Source organism: Nannospalax galili, unplaced genomic scaffold (genome assembly GCF_000622305.1).
Source record: "Nannospalax galili isolate Female #2095 unplaced genomic scaffold, S.galili_v1.0 scaffold158, whole genome shotgun sequence".
NCBI lineage: Eukaryota > Metazoa > Chordata > Mammalia > Rodentia > Spalacidae > Nannospalax > Nannospalax galili.
In genome coordinates, this window is record NW_008345290.1 from 3967737 (window position 1) to 3981296 (window position 13560).

Here is a 13560-nt window from a genome sequence, read left to right on the forward strand (position 1 = left end):
ATGGGAGCACTCTAAATGGGGAAACCACGGTGGAAGGATTAGACAATGTGTGAGATAAATAATGCCTAGCTAGTTCTAAAAAACCAGAGGGAACCATATTAATCAAACAACCTACTGACAAATTATACATACAACTAGCTCAAGGAATATAATACATGTCCAGGTAAGGTTTATCTGAGAATGTTTGGTCTTTGCCCAAGCTTTATCTACATAGCAGATGGTAATTAAAAGTACCAGACTGGTGAAACTAACTTTCTTGGACATCTAATACCCATAGTTTAAGGCTTATACTAATTTGGTCACAGGGACATAAAGGACAATTTTTGTTCCTTGCCCTCTTTGGTCGGCTAAGCTCCAGGGGACTTTGAGCAGCTCTCAAAATATCCTGTACCTGGGGCTGGAGAGATGGCTCTGCGGTTAAGAGCACTGACTGCTCTTCCAGAGGACCTGGGTTCTATTCCCAGCACCCACATGGCAGCTACGAACCATCCTTAACTCCAGTTCCAGGGGAATCCGACGCCCTCTTCTGACCTCCGCTGTATTGCATGATGTGGGTGCACTCACGTACATGCAGGCAATACACTTGTACACATAAAAATACATAAATAAAATTAATTAATTAATTAATTATTTTTTAAAATGTCCTGTAACTGTGGTGCGTCACCTGTCCTCTTGATCAAGGAGCCCATAGAGACCTCACCAAATGGACTTGAACCAGTGTCCAATCTACAAAGAGGAGGGTGAACAGAGAGGAAACATTTCCTCCATGCTTCCAAGTGAAGTCAGCCACAGATGAGCAGGACCTTTGACTTATCTTCACATAGATGGACCTGGTAAAAGAATGGAGCCAGGGGCTCCTCCCAAGCCCATGTCACCCCTGAGGAATAGATCCTCAAATGACCTTAAGAATAAAAATAAATTGGCTTATCTGGGCCAACTGCATGGTCTTAAATACCCAAAAGGAAAGTATAACCAAAGATTTAAGGGATCAATATAATTCTTGAAGAGTCCATGTGTATAGCTAAAAGCTATATTAACAAGAAACAATGCCAGACAAGAGATACCTTCCTTTGAGTTGTTGGCCAGGGTGGTCCAAGAGACTCCCAGACAGTAAACCAGCATAGAACTGGGAAAATGAACAGCAGGCCCCAATCTTATCTAAAGGAATATGGGAAACTGATTGCTGCTAGATGAGGAAGAGCTGATCTTCCTAAAACAAGGAACTCTAGATAGGCCTACTAGATTCAGTGGATAGACAAGCATTGGCGAACGGCTGGGGGCGCTGACAACACAGTGGACGATAACAGGGATTACAGTGTATATGGGCTCCAGTGGAGGGGGGGAAGACTATGGGAGGGTGACATTTGTGATGTGGGTATACAGATGAATAAGATTGTTTGGCATGTTCTGTATGAAATATACACAAAAAAATCAACAAATAAAAAAGTGAGTTATATTTGAGGAAGAAGCGTAAATATTTCCTCCATGTTAAGTAGTAGAGGTGAAACACATTACCACTGAAATCTACCCAATGATTTTATATTCATGTTCAGGTGGATCTTAGAAAGTAACCGTCGGTGACTAGTAATAATGATATATATAGAGATTAGAGACACATGTGCAAAAATCTAAGTGTTAGTAGCATTAAAAATGAGTTTTTCTGTATTGATTTTAAAATGAAATGGAGATCTTTTTTAAAGATTAAAACTCCATTCAATTTTATGTCTTACAGGGTTTATACTGAGTTCAATATTGTATAACTGTATTAATTCAATTGTGAACCTAAAAATTTACAGCCAATTTTGAAAGACATACATCTTTGAGCTGGAAATTGTTATTGAATATGTTAATGTTGTAATGAAATGTTTCTTCTAATCATGTGGTTATTAAATAAATAATTTTTTAAAGTATTTTATAACATTCAAAGTGTTTGTAATAAAAAAATTTTTAGCAGGAGCTGGTGAGATGGTTTAGGGTTAAGAGCGCTGGCTGCTCTTCCAGAGGACCTGGGTTTGGTTCCCAGCACCCACCCAGGTAGCTAACTTCTATCCTTAACTCTGGTTCCAGGGGATCCAACACCCTCTTCTGCCCTCTGAGGGCACTAGACACACACGGTACACTTACATATATGCAGGCAAAACACATACATGTAAAAAATTCTTAGCAAATTGGAAACATACCTTTATTTCTTTTGGTAAAGGCATACACAGAAGGTTATGGGATATAGTTAAGGAAATACAGTTAAGGAAAAACAAACAAGTTTTAATTAAAGGGAGGGAAATTCTTTCCAGGTAGGTATCTGTGATGGTTAACCTTGGTTGTCAATCTGAATGATTCTGGAATCAACTAAGAGACATGCTATGGACACATCTGTGAGGGATTTTCTTGATCAGGTTACTGGATATGAGAAGATCCATTCTAAATGTGGGTGGCACCTTCTGGGCAGCCCAGATATAAAGAAATCCGGGGGATAAGCTTTGCTTTTGGCCTCACAGCCTTCGTGTCTCACTGGTGAGGTCATAGACCCAATTTTCCAGTTCATCTACTCTGCATCTATTGCTGCTCTCATCCTTTGCTGATATCAGAGCGTCAGGTTGGGATTTCTGAGACATCCAGCCTCCTGCCTCCAGCCTTGGCAGTGTGAAGACATCAATTGTTGGACTACCCAAACCATATTGTGCAAGCCAATGCAATAAATCCCCTTTTTATATTTACTCATTCTGTCATTCTGTTCCCCTAGAGAACCCTAATACAATGGCTGATCAAATCAATAGAATAGTATCAGTGTCATTTATTTAATAATATCACCATTTACTATATGACCCTGTCATAATCAAGTCACTGTACTGACATGGACATATTTCTAGGCTATTCTGTTCCTTTGGTCTAATTCTATTTCCTAGCAGCAATACCATACTATCATGACTGCATCTTTACAGTAAATCAGACTGTCTTGCAATGCAGTCTCTAGCTTTTTCTGCTACACAGTTATCCTGGGTGTTAAGCAAATGATCTGCTTCTTAGAAAAAGAAAGCCTTTGCTGAATCTTAACTGGGACTGAACTGAACGGGAATGCAGGTAAACTTGGGGAAAATCCTTTCCAGATGGGTATTTCATATGTACACATGCACGTATTCTTTTCCTCTGTTTGTTTAGAACTTTAGATTTTTCTCTTCCCTGTACTTCATAATTTCTTTGTGTTATGACAGACGACATCGTGCTTTTTTGCTGTAAGCATTTAGGTGCTGGCTGTGTTGTTTCTATTTATGAGGAGGTCACTTTTTCAAGTATGTACACATATGTACACAGTAGAAAAATATCTTAAGTTTTAAACAAAAGGAAACTCATCAAAACTTTAGCTTAGGGACTGATATTGGTGGTGGCCAGCAACCACTGTCCAGCAAAAAAAAAATGTTTCTTCTGATTTTTTTCTATCATGTATGTGTGTCTGACATGTGTACATGCAACACTACACATAGGGAGGTCAGAGCAACTTTATGGAGTTAATTCTCTTTTTGCAATTTTATTTGTAGTCTAAGGATTGAATTCAGGTTGCCAGGCTCATTGGGCAAGTACATTGACCTACTGGGCCATCTCCCCGACCCATTTTTTACAGGACAATTTTTATTTGGTGTTCCCTCTCAGCAAGTGGTGACTCTATCTCCCAACCAAGGGAAAATTCTGATTAGATGAATTTGGTAACTGTGCTTCTAATTCCCTTGCCATAGAACAGTTTAGGAAGAGTCATGAAAACCCACATGCCAGAAGCAGCTGCACAAAGCTTCTCTGCCATTAAAATAATAAGAACCATATATAAAAATGTACATCTAGCCAGGCGTGGTGGTGCACGCCTGTAGTCCCAGCACTTGGGAGGCAGAGGCAGGTGGATCTCTGTGAGTTCAAGGCCAGCCTGGTTTACATAGTGAGTTCCAGGACAGCTGAGGCTACAGGGAGACCCTGCTCCAAAAAGACAACAACAACAACAAAAAGTACATCTTCTTGGAAAAGATCCTGGTATGTCTGGGGGAAGCACCAAACTTCTGGGACAGATGCCTAACAACACTATGGTAACATTTTTGTATCGGTGACACTGGAGTGTTAACAGAACCCAGAACAGAGCCTGGAGCCTGATGACGTCATCAGATGTGGGGCTCCCTCTAATAGTCAGGCTTTGTCTTCTGGCTTCTTGTTCTGTGACATTATGAATTTTCTTCATGGTCTTAGATAGTGGAGTCCCAGACTGTCCCCAGTCCTACCAAGCTCCAGAAGCAAGGCTCTCAGTGATGACGGTCCTGTCCCAGGCTGGAGGTCCTATAGCTCTGCCTGTCATTTCCTGCTTGAGATACCAGCTGCCCTTCCAACAGTGTAGACTTCTGAGAATGGTTCCCTAGCTCCCCCTTGACCATGTTTCTTACCTTGTTAGTTTGAAAGGACCCTCACCCTTGATGTAGGCATTTGAGGAGAACACCTAAGAGAGGCCTGTGCTTTCCATCCTGAGTCTCAAGAGAGCCCATCTACAGAAGCAAAATCCTAATCAAGCAGTCCTGCTCCCAGAACTCTGCTGCCGACCAGAACTTTGATCCAGACCCAGTGTCTGTTCTAGAGGATCTTTTGTACTATTTCGGAATGACGGTAAAGAGTTAGGGTGTAGGCTGAGCTCAGAGAGACAAGTCCCCAGGGAGCAAGAACACAGCCAGTTTTCTTTTGGTGCTGCAGACTCTGGCAACTTCTGCCAGGGCCGCCCACTCCTCAGCATACGGTCTCTGTCTCCCTTGGGAAGAGGATGCCCTCAGCCTGTACTAGCCTCACATCACCTATTCTTCTCATAACTCAGTTATTGAAGCTCTTTTTAATACATAGCGATATATGTGGGGGGGGGTAAATGGGCATCTCAGTGTTTTAATTCAAGTTTGAAACAAGTCTCAAGCAACTGATGGGAAGTCTCAAGGACCTGGTTGAAGTCACATCCAAACCCTAATGGCAGGTGGGGCTTGGAATCTAGTGGTTGCTTGCTGTCCCCTTGGGTCCCAGGAAAGGCTGGAAGTGCCCTGTAGGATGTATGTCCACAGAGGCATACACCTACAAGTTCCACAGTGGTACCTAAAATAGGAAAGACACATCCCCTCACCAGGGACTGGATTTTCTCCAGTTCAACTCTATGAGAAATAGAGACAAGACTCCTCAGTGTCTCTAGGGAGTCCCACACCTGGAAATTGAACCTTCCTATCGTAGAGAGTCTGCCTTCCATGTGGCACAGTGCCCTGGTCATTCCCACGATCACATTTATTCTCAGCAAAATAAGCATTCTGCTGTTATGTGGCTTCCTGTGACCAGGAGTACGGGGCTTAAGCTAAAAATAATAACAATAAGGAAAAACAAAGCAAAACTGATCATAAGACAGAGTCAGTCTCAGCGATAGGTGCTAGTTCAGAAGCATCCATTTGCGCCTGTGCAGTCAAAGCAGAGGTGAGACCAGCCATTACCAGAATATTTTCAAATTAAAAAACAAATTCCCTACAATTATCTAGATGTTTCAGATAAAGTCAGGGTAATTTTAGTTCGAATATTCTTCATAATTGGCCCAGCTTTCTTATACATGAACCCCCAGACAGTGCTAAAAATACAAAGCAAGAGAAATAGTGGGGCCAGCAAGCCTGCTTCCATGGTGCAGTGCCCAGAAAAGGCACACAGGACCAGAAAGCCTCCCTTCTCCCCAGTCTAACAGGACGCTCAATGTGAGCCAGAACGGCCAAAAAGAAAGGAGAAAAGAAGAAACTAGAAACTTCCAGATTGAGGAACACATCCCATGGATACAAGAAACCTGTTATTTGTTCTCATCTTTGAAAGAAGAAATGAGCTCAGGTAGCATGGAAGAGAGAGAAAAAAATACAACTATATGTGCATGCTTTAAAAAATAAATAATCTGAAAATACAAAAGCAGTAGAGGAAAAAGGTAAAGAACATCAAGATTTGGAAGTTTAAGTCGCAACTAGGAATGCTTTTGGCTGCATGGTACTGAAGTCCAGTTAAAAGGAACTTAAAATATATAGACATATTTTTATCTTCTACTTAATGAGACATGCAGACCCAGGTGGTTGATGAATTTATCAAGGCTCTAGACCTCTTTGAGCTTTGCATTCTGTCAGTCTTGGAATATTTGCAGTATTACTCCTTAGGGTCACAAGATAGCTGCCACAGCTGTACCATCACATCTGCCCTAAATGCTATCCAAGGCAGGAAGAAAGAATCACACTAAGGACATAAGACTATTTTTGCAAAAAGAAAGACTTTTCCCATGAAATCCCCAACTGGTTTATCCAAATGTTTTATTGTCCAAAAGTAGGTTGTCTGTAAACACAAAACTAGCCATTGGCTGCGACGGACCAGCCCAGACCGGAGCAGTTCAGTCTGATGGGAGCAGGGTCCCCAAAGGGTGGACAAGGATTCGGCGAATGACAAACAGACAAACACACAGGAGTTTGGTGAAAGTCTGAGTGTAATTTTTGCAGCTGCAGAGCTGAGATTATAAATTACAAAGTTACATGATTACATCAATAAGCCATTGTTTTGCGGTTTAACCATTTTCTAAGAGCTCTGATTCCAGAGACAAAAGTGAAACACAGGTGAATCAAAATACATTGTCAAACATTAACTAGTGCTGAACAGAAAGTTTCTGTTTTTCATCTTGGTGAGTCACATTAGAGACTTTTAAAATTTATATTCTGTGGTTACACAATGAGCTGACCCCAAACCACTATGTACTTTCAATATGACTCTATAGTCATTAATAATTCTATTTGAATTCCAGGTGAATCACAATAATGTTTTCTAAACCTATAGCTCTCTTGAAATTCTTCCAAGTATGGGACTTATAAACATAACTACTTCATCTTACTTTCCATGATGATAGCAGTGCCAAGGACACCAGGTGCTTTCCAGAAAGTCCAAGATACAGTAACAGTTAGAAAAATAATAGCAAGCTAAATCTGGCAAGTCTATCCAGGAATTGTAATGAATACCATGAAACTTTCCTTCCTTGAATAATCACTCATCTATTATTTCATACATGAACTCTTGATTCTTACTGTAACTTATCTAGGAGTTTCCAGGGTTGCCTATTCTTAGCTGCTTTGATTATTGTATGTTTAGGTCTCAGGTCTCAGGTCTCAAGCATCGGGTCCCTACATCTCCCCTTATTATTTTAAGTGAGGCTTCCCAGGGATAGCCCTGGGAATGGGAGTCACCGTCCCTTTTCCCTATTTTATTATGACCTCCCTGTCTTAGGTTGCCTCTCCTCAGGTTCTGACGTTGCCCGTCCTTGGGTAACCATGATTGCCCTCATGGCCCCTGTCTTAGGTTCATCAGTCTGGGAGGGTCTTACCCGTCATTGGGATTAGTCATGCATGTGATTATCAGGGGTCTATCCCATAAAGAGGGCAAAACAGCCTCACATTTTTAGGCCAACTCAAGCATCCAGGCCTAGACTTGTCTAGGGGCAGGACCCGAGGGAGATTGACTGGACCAAGACTTTCTCTGTCTTGGCTTCTTGATGACTGAACAGAGACACCTGAGGAAGTATAGTATCAGATGACTAAGTTCCCAGGAAATCATCCATGTCTAATTTCTCTTTAGGTGGGCCTAACGATCCGAGTAGGTACAAAACAATCTCTCTATGAAGAAAGAATAAGAATAATATTGCATCAATAAAGACAGGAACTAAAGTAGAACAGCCAAAGACACGGCATGCTCTTTTAACACAGCCATCTCCAGGAGGCATTCTTCCTTTGAAGTTTTCTCAGCCTCGACCTACGGAGAGTACCTCACGCAAGCTCCACTGGAGGTGGCATGACAATTGGCACAGTTAAGAGTTACTATAATTCACTCTCCTTCTTGGAAATATTCACGACAGAACTAAACAGAAGCCTGTTAGCCAGGAAGACAGGGTAACTACCAGGCATGAAGCTAAAATAACCACCATTGTTCAGTTCAGATTATTCAAATTTGTTAAGAGAAATGTCAAAGGAAATAGACCAGATTATACACTTTCCAGATTGGCAAAACAGGAAATGAAAACTTCATAGATTGTAAAGGACAGAAACAAGGCATAGTAAGGCTCTGTTAAAATAGGCAAAAATTCACATGACACAAACTGAGATGAACTGAAATCTCAAGTATGGAGAATGACCTGTTGGCCAAAGAGTGACTACATAGTGCTTAGATGATGGGAAAAATAGGTTCCTCAGATTCCCAAGGTGGGGTGGGTCTTGGTAAATACCCCATGCAGAGCAATTCGGCAATTAGGTATAAGGTTTCCAAATATGATTGGAACTCATCATCCTGCCTCGGTCATTCTTGTATGGATACATTTGTACAAATGAATGACATATAGATTTTGGCCTTGGTGTTTGATTGTTTCATTTGGTTGGTTTTTATAAAGATCTTAAGAGGTTATTTTTATTACATATTATAATTGCTCTTACAAAAATTATAATTAATTTGTAATCTAATCTCTATTTTTCGATCTTTGTTATTCAAATCTTTTTGCCCTTTTTAAATTGAGTTTTTGTGAATTTCATACATATATTTTGATTGTATTTAGATCCCTTCCCTTATATGCCCAATTTCATATACTCTGTTATAGATTCATATCTATATCTATATTGCCTATAGAGTCAAATTTGTGTTCCCAAATATCTTTCAATATGGATCCATACACTGGAGCCTGGTTAACCTAGCAAGAGTCACATCCCTTCCTAGCATCCATTTGTTTCCAGTAATTCCTCAGGTAGGGTTGGAGTTCCTTACCCACTTCCCCATGCTTATGCTGGGACTTTGTCTGGCTGGAGTTTACATGATACTTGTGCATGCTGTTACCATTGCTGTGAGTTCATGATTAACTTCTCAGCTGCCTTAAAAATTTTTGTCTCCTTGTGATCATCCACCACCTCTGGCTCTTGCATTCCTTCTACAACCTCTTCTGCAATGATCCCCAGGCCTTTGGAGGCAGAAGTTTGATATAGGGGTCCAACTCAGGGATAATCACTTTGCAGTGTCTTATTCTCTGCACTTTGACCAGTTGTGGGTTGCTGTGTTAATCACCATCTGCTGCATAAGGAACCTTTTCAGGTGAAAGTTGAGAGATGCATTAATCAGGGCAAGTCCGGGGGAGAACATGACTCTGGGGTGGGCAAGGATCCCAGTGACCCAAGGAGGCTTGACAGCTGAGATGGCACAGCTTGTTTGGTTGAGTTTTGGTGGTCTTTTGGAGGGATCTCCTCTCTCTCTCTCTCTCTCTCCCTCTCTCTCTCTCTCTCTCTCTCTCCAGGGTCTGGTTATATTGCCCAGGCTGACTTTGAATTCAGGATTCCCCTGCTTCAGCCTCCTAAGTGTTGGAATTACAGGTATATGCCACCATGCCCAGCTTAACTTCAGGATTATTTAATAGAAACATACTAGGAACAACTAAAACGTTCATGGGGGTAGGGAGTAAAACAAACCATAGTACAGTCATACAATGAATAATTTCTAAACACTGAGGATGTAGCTCAGTTGAGGGGTGAGTACCTTACACTTATAATCTCAGCACCCTGGAGGTGGGTGCAGGTGGATCAGGAGTTCAAGGTCATCCTCAGTTGAGAATGAGATTAGGTTAACCTGGGATAACAGGAGACCTTGTCTCAAAAAAAAAAAAAAAAAAAATTGTGACTGATGCTGTCATTTGAACTCTGAAATGGAAAGATGCCCAAGGCATACTATTAAATAATAAAACAGATGACAAACACTGTAGGAAGTATATTCATTTTATTAGAAAAGGAGACATAGAAGAAAATATGCTCATTTTTGCTTTAATTTGCATAAAGAAAGTAGTAGAGATCCACAAGAAATTAATGAACATGATTTGTAGGGTGGAGGCAGGAAATGGGACAAGTGTTAGGGAAAGGAGAGAGACAAGCTGCAGCTTTTAAATACGTATTTAGAGTTTTCAGTTATGTGCATACCTTACTTAATTTAGTAAAACATCAAATAAATGTGAAGAGAATGAATTTGCTAAAAGAAAATCCTATTTTTAAAAATATGTTATACTATAAATGATCACCCTTAACTGTCTCAATTTTTGCTTAACTTCAATAAAATGGATACACATCATCTTCTAGCTTACTATAAAATGAAAAATTTGGTGTTTTTATCCTCTTCTTTTGGGGGGATATTGTCTATGTAGCCCAGGTTGGTCTTAAACTTCCAATCCTTCAGCCTCCAGAGTGCTGGGATTACAGGCATGCACCACCATGCCCAGCTCCTCCTTCACTGTCCAGCACCAAAGCTGACTGTGCTGTTTCTCACCCTGTCTCTTAATTCCATTTCCACTGAGAAAGACTCACAAAAGGGCACTGCTTGGTTTATTGTCATTTACAAAGCCTTCTGTGGTCCAGGGAACAAAAGAGATAATTATATAAGCTCCATTGTTTTTTTCAAACTATCTGCAGTGGCTAGTTTTTTAATTCTTTTATGACAAACACTTAAAAAAGAAAATATTTAAATATGAGGTAAGTAATAAGATGCTGAAGCATGGGGTGGTATGGTTATCAAAATTAAAAATAAATTCTAGAAGGGAAATGAAGTGTGTGAAATTGCTGTGTTAAGCTTTGGTGGGAACAAAATGGAAATAGAAAGGCTAAAGTCTACTTCTTTTTTCTTTCTTTTTCTTTTGGCCTTTTTTGAGACAGGGTTTCCCTGTAGCCCCAGCTGGCTTGGAACTCACTATGTAGACCAGGCTGGCCTTGAACTCACAGAGACCCGCCTGCCTCTGCCTCCCGAGTGCTGGGACTACAGACATGTGCCACCATGCCCAGCCTAGAGTCTGTTTCTTGAAGAAAAAAAAAAAATGCAACGGAACTAAGGGTCTAGCTTCTCACCCAGAGTTTATTACTGTTAAGCCTGGTTACTGATCTCTGTGTCTGACAGCTAGCTGTCCATAAGGTTCCACTGAGGAGGTTATTGAACCTATAAAATTCGAACAAACTTTGGCTACAAGAGTGTATATATAGTGACAGATGGATTCCGTTTCATTTAACTGAACAGCTACTATGAGCCAGGTATTCCTCTACATATTGAGACTACAGCAATGAACAAAACTCACAGAGCTTATGATTTAGAAGCATTAGAGATGCAAAATGATTTAGAAACAACACATATGCACACCTAAATGTATAGTTACAGCCGTGAGAAAAGGAGAAAGTTTTGGGGTGCTGTGGGTCATCTAGTGAGCAAGGGTGGAGAGGAACCTCATCTTGATGGAGGCTCGTGGAAAGTGAACACGAAGGATAAAAGGGAGTGTGCCAGCAACAGTCAAGGGACAGTGTGCCAGCAACAGTCAAGGGACAGAAAGTTCCAGACAGAAGAAACATGTGCAAGCAGAAAGCAGAAGACCAGACTGAAAGGCCTCAAATTGTTCATTGTGTTACTTACCTGTGATTTATGTAAAATGTCCATTATAGCTCAAGAGCTCTGTAAATATTCCCTGAGGGTGTGTAAGTTACATGAAGAATCAGGACAGAGTCTACCACAGATAGAAGAAATAACACAATGAAGGCCAAACAGGGAAGGGGAAGGAAAACCCGTTGGCTAAGCCTGGAGATAAAGCATGAGGTCTTGCGGTTCAATTGGAAAGTCTGGAAAATAGTTAGGCATTTATGCTTTGGACGCACCATTTTGGATCATTATCATGTATTCAAGGTATGTGGTAGGGATTTTCTGATAGTCCTGGTCTCCACTCTTGAACTGGAGACCCAGGTTTTAGACTCACAGTCATGGGAGAAAATGACCTTGCTGGTCAGTGTGTGTGGGTAGAAAGGTTTTGAGGCACAGAACAGTGGGTTAGCAGGGAGACTGTAGCAAGCTCAGAGGAAGAGACAAGTTCAGAGGAGGTCAGAGAAGGTATATTAGTTATTTTTGTCATTGGGATGATAGAATAGCACACAGAAACAACTCAAGGGAGCAAGGATTTACTTGGCTCATTGTTCAGGGGATAAGATCCACTATGGCTTGAAATGTGTGGCAGTGGGATAGTTCCTATATGTGGTGGTAGAAATGTGAGGGGGCTGGTAACCATGCATCTGGAGCCAGGAAGCCAAGAGCTAGACAGGATCAGGGTGGCCTATAATATAGTCCGTCTCTATGACACTAGGCTATCTGAAGGTTCCATTACCTCCCATGGTTAAAAGCACCACCAATGGAGGACAAGAGTCCAAGCACATGAGACTAGGAACATATTTCACATCCAAAGAACAACCAAAAACAATGATCAAAAGAGTCAAGTAACTACAGACAACCTTGTCACTTGCCAGTGGAAGGTTTCCTGATAGCAGGTTCAGCAGCTTGACTCAACAGACCGTGGAATGCAGTGGATTTGTGATCAAGCTCAGGGTGAAGAAGCAGAGTGGAAAAAATGTGCTAGGGGGCATCTGGATTTACCCTCCCATCCGAAACAATGGCGACCTTAGACAAAAATAGATAAAACAACTCTCAGAACATGGGCCTCAGCCACCAAATGACTGTGATCTCCTAGAAATGGAAAACAGATGAGGGGAATACTGCAGTGGCACCAGTGTACTGTGAAGAACCAGCCAGGCTGCAGGGCAGAGGGGAGACACTCAGTCAGCCACAGGAAGGAGTCAGAGCTAGTGCTGGACATGAGAGCCAGGGCAGTAAGAGTCAGGAAAGGGAAGAATGCCTGAGGATCTGCACCGCGTCTCTCTGGAGAACTTAGTTCAGTGCTGATTAGATCATGCACACAAAGAAACCACTCAAGATCAGAAAAAGGACTGGGCAAGAGGATGAGAGTAAAGAAGGTCCAGTGGTCACAAAGGGCCAGAGTAAATAGTTCAACAGCCAGTGGGGAGAACTTGTCACTCTCCTGGCCATCAGTTCTCAGTTAAAGCAAGAAGGGTCTAAACTAAAGCCAGTTCTGAAACCACCCAACAAAATTGAAGTACAAAACCCAAACAGGCAAAACAGTGCCCATATTTTTCAGTGAGTCCCAGAAAAGCTCAAGAATAATTATAGAACTTCAAAAATGTCCAATAGACAAGGTAAAATTCTCAATGTCTGACTTCCTCTAAAAAATTATGAGGCATACAGAGAATCAAGAAAATTCATGTCATCATGTGGAGGGAAATCAATCAGCTCAAATAACAGCAATTACATGGATGATAGAAGGTATTAATTATACATATTCGGCTGGGCTCGGTAGTACATGGCTGTAATCCCAGGATTTAAGAGACTGAGGAAGAATTACGGGAGCTCAAGGCCAGCCTGGGCTGCTTAGTGAGACCCTGTCTCAAAATGCCAAAATAATAGTACTACTAATAAAACTGTACTCAAAACTTGAATGAAGATGGATATTAAAGAGAGCCACTGAAATTCTAAAGATGAAATACATAGTCTAAGGTGAAAAATCCCTGGACAGGGATCTTATATTGGAACAGAAAAGATTATTGAACTCAAAGAGATGGAAATAGAAGCTACCCAAAATGGAAAACAGGGGGAGGGGGAGGGGGAGGG